Source organism: Manis pentadactyla, chromosome 17, assembly GCF_030020395.1.
Source record: "Manis pentadactyla isolate mManPen7 chromosome 17, mManPen7.hap1, whole genome shotgun sequence".
Lineage (NCBI taxonomy): Eukaryota > Metazoa > Chordata > Mammalia > Pholidota > Manidae > Manis > Manis pentadactyla.
The window spans coordinates 2,672,817-2,689,350 of NC_080035.1; positions in this window are offsets into that span (position 1 = coordinate 2,672,817).

Consider the following 16,534-nt stretch of genomic DNA (forward strand, 5'->3'; position numbering starts at 1 on the left):
AAAGCAACCTTGTGTTCTCTCAGGGAGGGTCTCCTCGGTGCACGGTGGAATGTTTCCTATTTCAAAGTCTGGCATAAGGCTCTCCTGCAGCGGTTTCGGACACTTTACAGCTAAGGCGTCATCATGGCATTGCTAGCAAAGGGATGACGTGGCCTTTTGCATCCTCTTCTGGCACCTACAGGAAACCAGGTCCTCCCGCATGATTCCAAGTCTTTGGACGAAAGATCCAAGCATGAAAGACCTTCTTCAGTGTGCTTGAATGCAGAGATCTTAGGGCTGCCCTTAAGCATTTAGCTTTAGAAACACAGCAAAGGATGGTTTCTCCACGTAGATCATGAGAGTGGTGTGATGCACGTGGTCAGTTCAGGCTGATAGAGTTGTGGCCTAGAGGAACGCTTTGTTCTGATGAAAGGATGACCAGATGAAGGACTCCAACAGCCTCTTCCCTAAACGTTGTTGCAAGTCCTACTCTCAGCACACGTATGTTTCAGACTTAAGCTGCATTCCGAGAGGACACCATGCAAACATACGTTTGGGCATTCCACGGTGTATGAATTTGGAGAAAGCAACTGAAAGTGTTAGTGAAGATTGAGCTCAGTGACCATAGAAAAATTTCCATTGCACGGTTGAATTAAGCTGCCCTAGCCATCGGAGGAGCTTACTCGCCTGAGGCTCCTGGTCCTCCCTGCTTTTCACCTGTTGAACAGAACGCCCACCCGTCGTGCTTCCAATGCTGTGCAGAAAGCAGCTTTCTTTGCCTCTTCCCCTGAGGCTGGGCAGAAGGCCTCTTCACAGTATTCTCATATCTGGGAGTATAAGTATATACAAGAAGCTCTAATTTTCACAGCAGTGTTTGGCTGCCTTTCTGAATATGGCTGAGTAGGAAATCACATGATCTGAGACAGTCCCAGAGCCTTCTCCGCAGGACAACAGCTCTGAGGTTTGGGGCCTCATCACCACCGCGCTTTGGAGAAGCTTGCACCCACCTGTTGCTTACATGGTGCCTGGGGATTAAAAAATGGGCACTCAGGTTACAAAGCTCAGACTGTGGCATGGGAGACCGGCTTCCATAGCACCCAGACAACCTGGGCCCCTCTGCAGCAGCCAGGAAGTAGCAGGAAATCGCCACTTTTGAGAATTTCAAGGTAAATTCGTTGAATGCCTGAATTCTTCTGACAGCCGGCCTTCTTCAGCAAGGCTTCACTTGAATGGCAAAACAAGCGAGGGCGTGCCGCCGCTCAGCAAAAGAGAGTACTACACCGGATAAATCGCCCAGTCGCTCAGAGTGCAGCCACCCAAGACAGACACTGAAATCACACTGCAAGAAGAATTCGTTGTACGCGGGAATTTTTCTTACAGAAAGTCTTCCACAGCAAGGCCGCATGCGATTGGCCCCACAAGCGAAGCATCTGCTGCTCAGCTGAAGACAGCTCCACACAGCAGACTTCACTCAGGTGCTTAGAGTGCAGGCACACAGGACAGACACGGAAAACACATTGAAAGCTGTTTCAGCATCTAGTGCAACGATGTCAATGATTCCTTGAATGGAGCATTCTGCGCTGCTTCCTTTCACCCACATAAGCTGAATCCAAAGCTGACTTGCCTCCACTACGTTTATTTCAGAGCATCTACTCTAACTTCCCTTGTGGCTAGTGGGAATGCCTATTCCAGGCCCACTTATGTCTTTGAGATAGAGGACGTATAGAGAATACAGCCTTTCACTACAACGTTTACTGGTTTCCATACCACATAGGAGCAAATTGCATGCAAGGCGAAAGCAACCTTGTGTTCTCTCAGGGAGGGTCTCCTCGGTGCACGTTGGAATGTTTCCTATTTCAAAGTCTGGCATAAGGCTCTCCTGCAGCGGTTTCGGACACTTTACAGCTAAGGCGTCATCATGGCATTGTTAGCAAAGGGATGACGTGGCCTTTTGCATCCTCTTCTGGCACCTACAGGAAACCAGGTCCTCCCGCATGATTCCAAGTCTTTGGACGAAAGATCCAAGCATGAAAGGCCTTCTTCAGTGTGCTTGAATGCAGAGGTCTTAGGGCTGCCCTTAAGCATTTAGCTTTAGAAACACAGCAAAGGATGGTTTCTCCACGTAGATCATGAGAGTGGTGTGATGCACGTGGTCAGTTCAGGCTGATAGAGTTGTGGCCCAGAGAAACGCTTTGTTCTGATGAAAGGATGACCAGATGAAGGACTCCAACAGCCTCTTCCCTAAACGTTGTTGCAAGTCCTACTCTCAGCACACGTATGTTTCAGACTTAAGCTGCATTCCGAGAGGACACCATGCAAACATACGTTTGGGCATTCCACGGTGTATGAATTTGGAGAAAGCAACTGAAAATGTTAGATAGTGAAGATTGAGCTCAGTGACCCCAGAAAAATTTCCATTGCACGGTTGAATTAAGCTGCCCTAGCCATCGGAGGAGCTTACTCGCCTGAGGCTCCTGGTCCTCCCTGCTTTTCACCTGTTGAACAGAACGCCCACCCGTCGTGCTTCCAATGCTGTGCAGAAAGCAGCTTTCTTTGCCTCTTCCCCTGAGGCTGGGCAGAAGGCCTCTTCACAGTATTCTCATATCTGGGAGTATAAGTATATACAAGAAGCTCTAATTTTCACAGCAGTGTTTGGCTGCCTTTCTGAATATGGCTGAGTAGGAAATCACATGATCTGAGACAGTCCCAGAGCCTTCTCTGCAGGACAACAGCTCTGAGGTTTGGGGCCTCATCACCACCACGCTTTGGAGAAGCTTGCACACACCTGTTGCTTACATGATGCCTGGGGATTAAAAAATGGGCACTCAGGTTACAAAGCTCAGACTGTGGCATGGGAGACCGGCTTCCATACCACCCAGAAAACCTGGGCCCCTCTGCAGCAACCAGGAAGTAGCAGGAAAACGCCACTTTTGAGAATTTCAAGGTAAATTCATTTAATGCCGGAATTCTTCTGACAGCCGGCCTTCTTCAGCAAGGCTTCACTTGAATGGCAAAACAAGCGAGGGCGTGCCGCCGCTCAGCAAAAGAGAGTACTACACCGGATAAATCGCCCAGTCGCTCAGAGTGCAGCCACCCAAGACAGACACTGAAATCACACTGCAAGAAGAATTCGTTGTACGCGGGAATTTTTCTTACAGAAAATCTTCCACAGCAAGGCCGCATGCGATTGGCACCACAAGCGAAGCATCTGCTGCTCAGCTGAAGACAGCTCCACACAGCAGACTTCACTCAGGTGCTTAGAGTGCAGGCACACAGGACAGACACGGAAAAACACATGGAAAGCTGTTTCAGCATCTAGTGCAACGATGTCAATGATTCCTTGAATGGAGCGTGCTGCGCTGCTTCCTTTCACCAACATAAGCTGAATCCAAAGTTGACTTAGCTCCACTACGTTTATTTCAGAGCATCTACTCTAACTTCCCTTGTGGCTAGTGGGAATGCCTATTCCAGGCCCACTTATGTCTTTGAGATAGAGGACGTATAGAGAATACAGCCTTTCACTAAAACGTTTACTGGTTTCCATACCACATAGGAGCAAATTGCATGCAAGGCGAAAGCAACCTTGTGTTCTCTCACGGAGGGTCTCCTCAGTGCACGGTGGAATGTTTCCTATTTCAAAGTCTGGCATAAGGCTCTCCTGCAGCGGTTTCGGACACTTTACAGCTAAGGCGTCATCATGGCATTGCTAGCAAAGGGATGACGTGGCCTTTTGCATCCTCTTCTGGCACCTACAGGAAACCAGGACCGCCCGCACGATTCCAAGTCTTTGGACGAAAGATCCAAGCATGAAAGGCCTTCTTCAGTGTGCTTGAATGCAGAGGTCTTAGGGCTGCCCTTAAGCATTTAGCTTTAGAAACACAGCAAAGGATGGTTTCTCCACGTAGATCATGAGAGTGGTGTGATGCACGTGGTCAGTTCAGGCTGATAGAGTTGTGGCCCAGAGAAACGCTTTGTTCTGATGAAAGGATGATCAGATGAAGGACTCCAACAGCCTCTTCCCTAAACGTTGTTGCAAGTCCTACTCTCAGCACACGTTATGTTTCAGACTTAAGCTGCATTCCGAGAGGACACCATGCAAACATACGTTTGGGCATTCCACGGTGTATGAATTTGGAGAAAGCAACTGAAAGTGTTAGATAGTGTAGATTGAGCTCAGTGACCCCAGAAAAATTTCCATTGCACGGTTGAATTAAGCTGCCCTAGCCATCGGAGGAGCTTACTCGCCTGAGGCTCCTGGTCCTCCCTGCTTTTCACCTGTTGAACAGAACGCCCACCCGTCGTGCTTCCAATGCTGTGCAGAAAGCAGCTTTCTTTGCCTCTTCCCCTGAGGCTGGGCAGAAGGCCTCTTCACAGTATTCTCATATCTGGGAGTATAAGTATATCCAAGAAGCTCTAATTTTCAAGGCAGTGTTTGGCTGCCTTTCTGAATATGGCTGAGTAGGAAATCACATGATCTGAGACAGTCCCAGAGCCTTCTCTGCAGGACAACAGCTCTGAGGTTTGGGGCCTCATCACCACCGCGCTTTGGAGAAGCTTGCACCCACCTGTTCCTTACATGGTGCCTGGGGATTAAAAAATGGGCACTCAGGTAACAAAGCTCAGACTGTGGCATGGGAGACCGGCTTCCATACCACCCAGACAACCTGGGCCCCTCTGCAGCAGCCAGGAAGTAGCAGGAAAACGCCACTTTTGAGAATTTCAAGGTAAATTCGTTGAATGCCGGAATTCTTCTGACAGCCGGCCTTCTTCAGCAAGGCTTCACTTGAATGGCAAAACAAGCGAGGGCGTGCCGCCGCTCAGCAAAAGAGAGTACTACACAGGATAAATCGCCCAGTCGCTCGGAGTGCAGCCACCCAAGACAGACACTGAAATCACACTGCAAGAAGAATTCATTGTACGCGGGAATTTTTCTTACAGAAAGTCTTCCACAGCAAGGCCGCATGCGATTGGCCCCACAAGCGAAGCATCTGCTGCTCAGCTGAAGACAGCTCCACACAGCAGACTTCACTCAGGTGCTTAGAGTGCAGGCACACAGGACAGACACGGAAAAACACATGGAAAGCTGTTTCAGCATCTAGTGCAACGATGTCAATGATTCCTTGAATGGAGCGTTCTGCGCTGCTTTCTTTCACCCACATAAGCTGAATCCAAAGCTGACTTGCCTCCACTACGTTTATTTCAGAGCATCTACTCTAACTTCCCTTGTGGCTAGTGGGAATGCCTGTTCCAGGCCCACTTATGTCTTTGAGATAGAGGACGTATAGAGAATACAGCCTTTCACTACAACGTTTACTGGTTTCCATACCACATAGGAGCAAATTGCATGCAAGGCGAAAGCAACCTTGTGTTCTCTCAGGGAGGGTCTCCTCAGTGCACGGTGGAATGTTTCCTATTTCAAAGTCTGGCATAAGGCTCTCCTGCAGCGGTTTCGGACACTTTACAGCTAAGGCGTCATCATGGCATTGCTAGCAAAGGGATGACGTGGCCTTTTGCATCCTCTTCTTGCACCTACAGGAAACCAGGACCGCCCGCACGATTCCAAGTCTTTGGACGAAAGATCCAAGCATGAAAGGCCTTCTTCAGTGTGCTTGAATGCAGAGGTCTTAGGGCTGCCCTTAAGCATTTAGCTTTAGAAACACAGCAAAGGATGGTTTCTCCACGTAGATCATGAGAGTGGTGTGATGCACGTGGTCAGTTCAGGCTGATAGAGTTGTGGCCCAGAGAAACGCTTTGTTCTGATGAAAGGATGATCAGATGAAGGACTCCAACAGCCTCTTCCCTAAACGTTGTTGCAAGTCCTACTCTCAGCACACGTATGTTTCAGACTTAAGCTGCATTCCGAGAGGACACCATGCAAACATACGTTTGGGCATTCCACGGTGTATGAATTTGGAGAAAGCAACTGAAAGTGTTAGATAGTGAAGATTGAGCTCAGTGACCCCAGAAAAATTTCCATTGCACGGTTGAATTAAGCTGCCCTAGCCATCGGAGGAGCTTACTCGCCTGAGGCTCCTGGTCCTCCCTGCTTTTCACCTGTTGAACAGAACGCCCACCCGTCGTGCTCCCAATGCTGTGCAGAAAGCAGCTTTCTTTGCCTCTTCCCCTGAGGCTGGGCAGAAGGCCTCTTCACAGTATTCTCATATCTGGGAGTATAAGTATATACAAGAAGCTCTAATTTTCACAGCAGTGTTTGGCTGCCTTTCTGAATATGGCTGAGTAGGAAATCACATGATCTGAGACAGTCCCAGAGCCTTCTCTGCAGGACAACAGCTCTGAGGTTTGGGGCCTCATCACCACCGCGCTTTGGAGAAGCTTGCACCCACCTGTTGCTTACATGGTGCCTGGGGATTAAAAAATGGGCACTCAGGTTACAAAGCTCAGACTGTGGCATGGGAGACCGGCTTCCATACCACCCAGACAACCTGGGCCCCTCTGAAGCAGCCGGGAAGTAGCAGGAAAACGCCACTTTTGAGAATTTCTAGGTAAATTCGTTGTATGCGGGAATTCTTCTGACAGCCGGCCTTCTTCAGCAAGGCTTCACTTGAATGGCAAAACAAGCGAGGGCGTGCCGCCGCTCAGCAAAAGAGAGTACTACACAGGATAAATCGCGCAGTCGCTCAGAGTGCAGCCACCCAAGACAGACACTGAAATCACACTGCAAGAAGAATTGGTTGTACGCGGGAATTTTTCTTACAGAAAGTCTTCCACAGCAAGGCCGCATGCGATTGGCCCCACAAGCGAAGCATCTGCTGCTCAGCTGAAGACAGCTCCACACAGCAGACTTCACTCAGGTGCTTAGAGTGCAGGCACACAGGACAGACACGGAAAACACATTGAGTGCTGTTTCAGCATCCAGTGCAACAATGTCAATGATTCCTTGAATGGAGCGTTCTGCGCTGCTTCCTTTCACCCACATAAGCTGAATCCAAAGCTGACTTGCCTCCACTACGTTTATTTCAGAGCATCTACTCTAACTTCCCGTGTGGCTCGTGGGAATGCCTGTTCCAGGCCCACTTATGTCTTTGAGATAGAGGACGTATAGAGAATACAGCCTTTCACTACAACGTTTACTGGTTTCCATACCACATAGGAGCAAATTGCATGCAAGGCGAAAGCAACCTTGTGTTCTCTCAGGGAGGGTCTCCTCAGTGCATGGTGGAATGTTTCCTATTTCAAAGTCTGGCATAAGGCTCTCCTGCAGCGGTTTCGGACACTTTACAGCTAAGGCGTCATCATGGCATTGCTAGCAAAGGGATGACGTGGCCTTTTGCATCCTCTTCTTGCACCTACAGGAAACCAGGGCCTCCCGCATGATTCCAAGTCTTTGGACGAAAGATCCAAGCATGAAAGGCCTTCTTCTGTGTGCTTGAATGCAGAGGTCTTAGGGCTGCCCTTAAGCATTTAGCTTTAGAAACACAGCAAAGGATGGTTTCTCCACGTAGATCATGAGAGTGGTGTGATGCACGTGGTCAGTTCAGGCTGATAGAGTTGTGGCCCAGAGAAACGCTTTGTTCTGATGAAAGGATGATCAGATGAAGGACTCCAACAGCCTCTTCCCTAAACGTTGTTGCAAGTCCTACTCTCAGCACACGTATGTTTCAGACTTAAGCTGCATTCCGAGAGGACACCATGCAAACATACGTTTGGGCATTCCACGGTGTATGAATTTGGAGAAAGCAACTGAAAGTGTTAGATAGTGAAGATTGAGCTCAGTGACCCCAGAAAAATTTCCATTGCACGGTTGAATTAAGCTGCCCTAGCCATCGGAGGAGCTTACTCGCCTGAGGCTCCTGGTCCTCCCTGCTTTTCACCTGTTGAACAGAACGCCCACCCGTCGTGCTTCCAATGCTGTGCAGAAAGCAGCTTTCTTTGCCTCTTCCCCTGAGGCTGGGCAGAAGGCCTCTTCACAGTATTCTCATATCTGGGAGTATAAGTATATACAAGAAGCTCTAATTTTCACAGCAGTGTTTGGCTGCCTTTCTGAATATGGCTGAGTAGGAAATCACATGATCTGAGACAGTCCCAGAGCCTTCTCCGCAGGACAACAGCTCTGAGGTTTGGGGCCTCATCACCACCGCGCTTTGGAGAAGCTTGCACACACCTGTTGCTTACATGGTGCCTGGGGATTAAAAAATGGGCACTCAGGTTACAAAGCTCAGACTGTGGCATGGGAGACCGGCTTCCATACCACCCAGACAACCTGGGCCCCTCTGCAGCAGCCAGGAAGTAGCAGGAAAACGCCACTTTTGAGAATTTCAAGGTAAATTCGTTGAATGCCTGAATTCTTCTGACAGCCGGCCTTCTTCAGCAAGGCTTCACTTGAATGGCAAAACAAGCGAGGGCGTGCCGCCGCTCAGCAAAAGAGAGTACTACACCAGATAAATCGCCCAGTCGCTCAGAGTGCAGCCACCCAAGACAGACACTGAAATCACACTGCAAGAAGAATTCGTTGTACGCGGGAATTTTTCTTACAGAAAGTCTTCCACAGCAAGGCCGCATGCGATTGGCCCCACAAGCGAAGCATCTGCTGCTCAGCTGAAGACAGCTCCACACAGCAGACTTCACTCAGGTGCTTAGAGTGCAGGCACACAGGACAGACACGGAAAAACACATGGAAAGCTGTTTCAGCATCTAGTGCAACGATGTCAATGATTCCTTGAATGGAGCGTTGTGCGCTGCTTCCTTTCACCCACATAAGCTGAATCCAAAGCTGACTTGCCTCCACTACGTTTATTTCAGAGCATCTACTCTAACTTCCCTTGTGGCTAGTGGGAATGCCTGTTCCAGGCCCACTTATGTCTTTGAGATAGAGGACGTATAGAGAATACAGCCTTTCACTACAACGTTTACTGGTTTCCATACCACAAAGGAGCAAATTGCATGCAAGGCGAAAGCAACCTTGTGTTCTCTCAGGGAGGGTCTCCTCAGTGCACGGTGGAATGTTTCCTATTTCAAAGTCTGGCATAAGGCTCTCCTGCAGCGGTTTCGGACACTTTACAGCTAAGGCGTCATCATGGCATTGCTAGCAAAGGGATGACGTGGCCTTTTGCATCCTCTTCTTGCACCTACAGGAAACCAGGACCGCCCGCACGATTCCAAGTCTTTGGACGAAAGATCCAAGCATGAAAGGCCTTCTTCAGTGTGCTTGAATGCAGAGGTCTTAGGGCTGCCCTTAAGCATTTAGCTTTAGAAACACAGCAAAGGATGGTTTCTCCACGTAGATCATGAGAGTGGTGTGATGCACGTGGTCAGTTCAGGCTGATAGAGTTGTGGCCCAGAGAAACGCTTTGTTCTGATGAAAGGATGATCAGATGAAGGACTCCAACAGCCTCTTCCCTAAACGTTGTTGCAAGTCCTACTCTCAGCACACGTATGTTTCAGACTTAAGCTGCATTCCGAGAGGACACCATGCAAACATACGTTTGGGCATTCCACGGTGTATGAATTTGGAGAAAGCAACTGAAAGTGTTAGATAGTGAAGATTGAGCTCAGTGACCCCAGAAAAATTTCCTTTGCACGGTTGAATTAAGCTGCCCTAGCCATCGGAGGAGCTTACTCGCCTGAGGCTCCTGGTCCTCCCTGCTTTTCACCTGTTGAACAGAACGCCCACCCGTCGTGCTTCCAATGCTGTGCAGAAAGCAGCTTTCTTTGCCTCTTCCCCTGAGGCTGGGCAGAAGGCCTCTTCACAGTATTCTCATATCTGGGAGTATAAGTATATACAAGAAGCTCTAATTTTCACAGCAGTGTTTGGCTGCCTTTCTGAATATGGCTGAGTAGGAAATCACATGATCTGAGACAGTCCCAGAGCCTTCTCTGCAGGACAACAGCTCTGAGGTTTGGGGCCTCATCGCCACCGCGCTTTGGAGAAGCTTGCACCCACCTGTTGCTTACATGGTGCCTGGGGATTAAAAAATGGGCACTCACGTTACAAAGCTCAGACTGTGGCATGGGAGACCGGCTTCCATAGCACCCAGACAACCTGGGCCCCTCTGCAGCAACCAGGAAGTAGCAGGAAAACGCCAGTTTTGAGAATTTCAAGGTAAATTCGTTGAATGCCGGAATTCTTCTGACAGCCGGCCTTCTTCAGCAAGGCTTCACTTGAATGGCAAAACAAGCGAGGGCGTGCCACCGCTCAGCAAACGAGAGTACTACACCGGATAAATCGCCCAACCGCTCAGAGTGCAGCCACCCAAGACAGACACTGAAATCACACTGCAAGAAGAATTCGTTGTACGCGGGAATTTTTCTTACAGAAAGTCTTCCACAGCAAGGCCGCATGCGATTGGCCCCACAAGCGAAGCATCTGCTGCTCAGCTGAAGACAGCTCCACACAGCAGACTTCAATCAGGTGCTTAGAGTGCAGGCACACAGGACAGACACGGAAAACACATTGAAAGCTGTTTCAGCATCTAGTGCAACGATGTCAATGATTCTTTGAATGGAGCATTCTGCGCTGCTTCCTTTCACCCACATAAGCTGAATCCAAAGCTGACTTGCCTCCACTACGTTTATTTCAGAGCATCTACTCTAACTTCCCTTGTGGCTAGTGGGAATGCCTATTCCAGGCCCACTTATGTCTTTGAGATAGAGGACGTATAGAGAATACAGCCTTTCACTACAACGTTTACTGGTTTCCATACCACATAGGAGCAAATTGCATGCAAGGCGAAAGCAACCTTGTGTTCTCTCAGGGAGGGTCTCCTCGGTGCACGGTGGAATGTTTCCTATTTCAAAGTCTGGCATAAGGCTCTCCTGCAGCGGTTTCGGACACTTTACAGCTAAGGCGTCATCATGGCATTGCTAGCAAAGGGATGACGTGGCCTTTTGCATCCTCTTCTGGCACCTACAGGAAACCAGGTCCTCCCGCATGATTCCAAGTCTTTGGACGAAAGATCCAAGCATGAAAGGCCTTCTTCAGTGTGCTTGAATGCAGAGGTCTTAGGGCTGCCCTTAAGCATTTAGCTTTAGAAACACAGCAAAGGATGGTTTCTCCACGTAGATCATGAGAGTGGTGTGATGCACGTGGTCAGTTCAGGCTGATAGAGTTGTGGCCCAGAGAAACGCTTTGTTCTGATGAAAGGATGATCAGATGAAGGACTCCAACAGCCTCTTCCCTAAACGTTGTTGCAAGTCCTACTCTCAGCACACGTATGTTTCAGACTTAAGCTGCATTCCGAGAGGACACCATGCAAACATACGTTTGGGCATTCCACGGTGTATGAATTTGGAGAAAGCAACTGAAAGTGTTAGATAGTGAAGATTGAGCTCAGTGACCCCAGAAAAATTTCCATTGCACGGTTGAATTAAGCTGCCCTAGCCATCGGAGGAGCTTACTCGCCTGAGGCTCCTGGTCCTCCCTGCTTTTTACCTGTTGAACAGAACGCCCACCCGTCGTGCTTCCAATGCTGTGCAGAAAGCAGCTTTCTTTGCCTCTTCCCCTGAGGCTGGGCAGAAGGCCTCTTCACAGTATTCTCATATCTGGGAGTATAAGTATATACAAGAAGCTCTAATTTTCAAGGCAGTGTTTGGCTGCCTTTCTGAATATGGCTGAGTAGGAAATCACATGATCTGAGACAGTCCCAGAGCCTTCTCTGCAGGACAACAGCTCTGAGGTTTGGGGCCTCATCACCACCGCGCTTTGGAGAAGCTTGCACCCACCTGTTCCTTACATGGTGCCTGGGGATTAAAAAATGGGCACTCAGGTAACAAAGCTCAGACTGTGGCATGGGAGACCGGCTTCCATACCACCCAGACAACCTGGGCCCCTCTGCAGCAGCCAGGAAGTAGCAGGAAAACGCCACTTTTGAGAATTTCAAGGTAAATTCGTTGAATGCCGGAATTCTTCTGACAGCCGGCCTTCTTCAGCAAGGCTTCACTTGAATGGCAAAACAAGCGAGGGCGTGCCGCCGCTCAGCAAAAGAGAGTACTACACCGGATAAATCGCCCAGTCGCTCAGAGTGCAGCCACCCAAGACAGACACTGAAATCACACTGCAAGAAGAATTCGTTGTACGCGGGAATTTTTCTTACAGAAAGTCTTCCACAGCAAGGCCGCATGCGATTGGCCCCACAAGCGAAGCATCTGCTGCTCAGCTGAAGACAGCTCCACACAGCAGACTTCACTCAGGTGCTTAGAGTGCAGGCACACAGGACAGACACGGAAAACACATTGAGTGCTGTTTCAGCATCCAGTGCAACGATGTCAATGATTCCTTGAATGGAGCGTTCTGCGCTGCTTCCTTTCACCCACATAAGCTGAATCCAAAGCTGACTTGCCTCCACTACGTTTATTTCAGAGCATCTACTCTAACTTCCCTTGTGGCTAGTGGGAATGCCTATTCCAGGCCCACTTATGTCTTTGAGATAGAGGACGTATAGAGAATACAGCCTTTCACTACAACGTTTACTGGTTTCCATACCACATAGGAGCAAATTGCATGCAAGGCGAAAGCAACCTTGTGTTCTCTCAGGGAGGGTCTCCTCGGTGCACGGTGGAATGTTTCCTATTTCAAAGTCTGGCATAAGGCTCTCCTGCAGCGGTTTCGGACACTTTACAGCTAAGGCGTCATCATGGCATTGCTAGCAAAGGGATGACGTGGCCTTTTGCATCCTCTTCTTGCACCTACAGGAAACCAGGACCGCCCGCACGATTCCAAGTCTTTGGACGAAAGATCCAAGCATGAAAGGCCTTCTTCAGTGTGCTTGAATGCAGAGGTCTTAGGGCTGCCCTTAAGCATTTAGCTTTAGAAACACAGCAAAGGATGGTTTCTCCACGTAGATCATGAGAGTGGTGTGATGCACGTGGTCAGTTCAGGCTGATAGAGTTGTGGCCCAGAGAAACGCTTTGTTCTGATGAAAGGATGATCAGATGAAGGACTCCAACAGCCTCTTCCCTAAACGTTGTTGCAAGTCCTACTCTCAGCACACGTTATGTTTCAGACTTAAGCTCCATTCCGAGAGGACACCATGCAAACATACGTTTGGGCATTCCACGGTGTATGAATTTGGAGAAAGCAACTGAAAGTGTTAGATAGTGTAGATTGAGCTCAGTGACCCCAGAAAAATTTCCATTGCACGGTTGAATTAAGCTGCCCTAGCCATCGGAGGAGCTTACTCGCCTGAGGCTCCTGGTCCTCCCTGCTTTTCACCTGTTGAACAGAACGCCCACCCGTCGTGCTTCCAATGCTGTGCAGAAAGCAGCTTTCTTTGCCTCTTCCCCTGAGGCTGGGCAGAAGGCCTCTTCACAGTATTCTCATATCTGGGAGTATAAGTATATACAAGAAGCTCTAATTTTTAAGGCAGTGTTTGGCTGCCTTTCTGAATATGGCTGAGTAGGAAATCACATGATCTGAGACAGTCCCAGAGCCTTCTCTGCAGGACAACAGCTCTGAGGTTTGGGGCCTCATCACCACCGCGCTTTGGAGAAGCTTGCACCCACCTGTTCCTTACATGGTGCCTGGGGATTAAAAAATTGGCACTCAGGTAACAAAGCTCAGACTGTGGCATGGGAGACCGGCTTCCATACCACCCAGACAACCTGGGCCCCTCTGCAGCAGCCAGGAAGTAGCAGGAAAACGCCACTTTTGAGAATTTCAAGGTAAATTCGTTGAATGCCGGAATTCTTCTGACAGCCGGCCTTCTTCAGCAAGGCTTCACTTGAATGGCAAAACAAGCGAGGGCGTGCCGCCGCTCAGCAAAAGAGAGTACTACACCGGATAAATCGCCCAGTCGCTCAGAGTGCAGCCACCCAAGACAGACACTGAAATCACACTGCAAGAAGAATTCGTTGTACGCGGGAATTTTTCTTACAGAAAGTCTTCCACAGCAAGGCCGCATGCGATTGGCCCCACAAGCGAAGCATCTGCTGCTCAGCTGAAGACAGCTCCACACAGCAGACTTCACTCAGGTGCTTAGAGTGCAGGCACACAGGACAGACACGGAAAACACATTGAGTGCTGTTTCAGCATCCAGTGCAACGATGTCAATGATTCCTTGAATGGAGCGTTCTGCGCTGCTTCCTTTCACCCACATAAGCTGAATCCAAAGCTGACTTGCCTCCACTACGTTTATTTCAGAGCATCTACTCTAACTTCCCTTGTGGCTAGTGGGAATGCCTATTCCAGGCCCACTTATGTCTTTGAGATAGAGGACGTATAGAGAATACAGACTTTCACTACAACGTTTACTGGTTTCCATACCACATAGGAGCAAATTGCATGCAAGGCGAAAGCAACCTTGTGTTCTCTCAGGGAGGGTCTCCTCGGTGCACGGTGGAATGTTTCCTATTTCAAAGTCTGGCATAAGGCTCTCCTGCAGCGGTTTCGGACACTTTACAGCTAAGGCGTCATCATGGCATTGCTAGCAAAGGGATGACGTGGCCTTTTGCATCCTCTTCTTGCACCTACAGGAAACCAGGACCGCCCGCACGATTCCAAGTCTTTGGACGAAAGATCCAAGCATGAAAGGCCTTCTTCAGTGTGCTTGAATGCAGAGGTCTTAGGGCTGCCCTTAAGCATTTAGCTTTAGAAACACAGCAAAGGATGGTTTCTCCACGTAGATCATGAGAGTGGTGTGATGCACGTGGTCAGTTCAGGCTGATAGAGTTGTGGCCCAGAGAAACGCTTTGTTCTGATGAAAGGATGATCAGATGAAGGACTCCAACAGCCTCTTCCCTAAACGTTGTTGCAAGTCCTACTCTCAGCACACGTTATGTTTCAGACTTAAGCTGCATTCCGAGAGGACACCATGCAAACATACGTTTGGGCATTCCACGGTGTATGAATTTGGAGAAAGCAACTGAAAGTGTTAGATAGTGTAGATTGAGCTCAGTGACCCCAGAAAAATTTCCATTGCACGGTTGAATTAAGCTGCCCTAGCCATCGGAGGAGCTTACTCGCCTGAGGCTCCTGGTCCTCCCTGCTTTTCACCTGTTGAACAGAACGCCCACCCGTCGTGCTTCCAATGCTGTGCAGAAAGCAGCTTTCTTTGCCTCTTCCCCTGAGGCTGGGCAGAAGGCCTCTTCACAGTATTCTCATATCTGGGAGTATAAGTATATACAAGAAGCTCTAATTTTCAAGGCAGTGTTTGGCTGCCTTTCTGAATATGGCTGAGTAGGAAATCACATGATCTGAGACAGTCCCAGAGCCTTCTCTGCAGGACAACAGCTCTGAGGTTTGGGGCCTCATCACCACCGCGCTTTGGAGAAGCTTGCACCCACCTGTTCCTTACATGGTGCCTGGGGATTAAAAAATGGGCACTCAGGTAACAAAGCTCAGACTGTGGCATGGGAGACCGGCTTCCATACCACCCAGACAACCTGGGCCCCTCTGCAGCAGCCAGGAAGTAGCAGGAAAACGCCACTTTTGAGAATTTCAAGGTAAATTCGTTGAATGCCGGAATTCTTCTGACAGCCGGCCTTCTTCAGCAAGGCTTCACTTGAATGGCTAAACAAGCGAGGGCGTGCCGCCGCTCAGCAAAAGAGAGTACTACACAGGATAAATCGCCCAGTCGCTCGGAGTGCAGCCACAAAAGACAGACACTGAAATCACACTGCAAGAAGAATTCATTGTACGCGGGAATTTTTCTTACAGAAAGTCTTCCACAGCAAGGCCGCATGCGATTGGCCCCACAAGCGAAGCATCTGCTGCTCAGCTGAAGACAGCTCCACACAGCAGACTTCACTCAGGTGCTTAGAGTGCAGGCACACAGGACAGACACGGAAAAACACATGGAAAGCTGTTTCAGCATCTAGTGCAACGATGTCAATGATTTCTTGAATGGAGCGTTCTGCGCTGCTTTCTTTCACCCACATAAGCTGAATCCAAAGCTGACTTGCCTCCACTACGTTTATTTCAGAGCATCTACTCTAACTTCCCTTGTGGCTAGTGGGAATGCCTGTTCCAGGCCCACTTATGTCTTTGAGATAGAGGACGTATAGAGAATACAGCCTTTCACTACAACGTTTACTGGTTTCCATACCACATAGGAGCAAATTGCATGCAAGGCGAAAGCAACCTTGTGTTCTCTCAGGGAGGGTCTCCTCAGTGCACGGTGGAATGTTTCCTATTTCAAAGTCTGGCATAAGGCTCTCCTGCAGCGGTTTCGGACACTTTACAGCTAAGGCGTCATCATGGCATTGCTAGCAAAGGGATGACGTGGCCTTTTGCATCCTCTTCTTGCACCTACAGGAAACCAGGACCGCCCGCACGATTCCAAGTCTTTGGACGAAAGATCCAAGCATGAAAGGCCTTCTTCAGTGTGCTTGAATGCAGAGGTCTTAGGGCTGCCCTTAAGCATTTAGCTTTGGAAACACAGCAAAGGATGGTTTCTCCACGTAGATCATGAGAGTGGTGTGATGCACGTGGTCAGTTCAGGCTGATAGAGTTGTGGCCCAGAGAAACGCTTTGTTCTGATGAAAGGATGATCAGATGAAGGACTCCAACAGCCTCTTCCCTAAACGTTGTTGCAAGTCCTACTCTCAGCACACGTATGTTTCAGACTTAAGCTGCATTCCGAGAGGACACCATGCAAACATA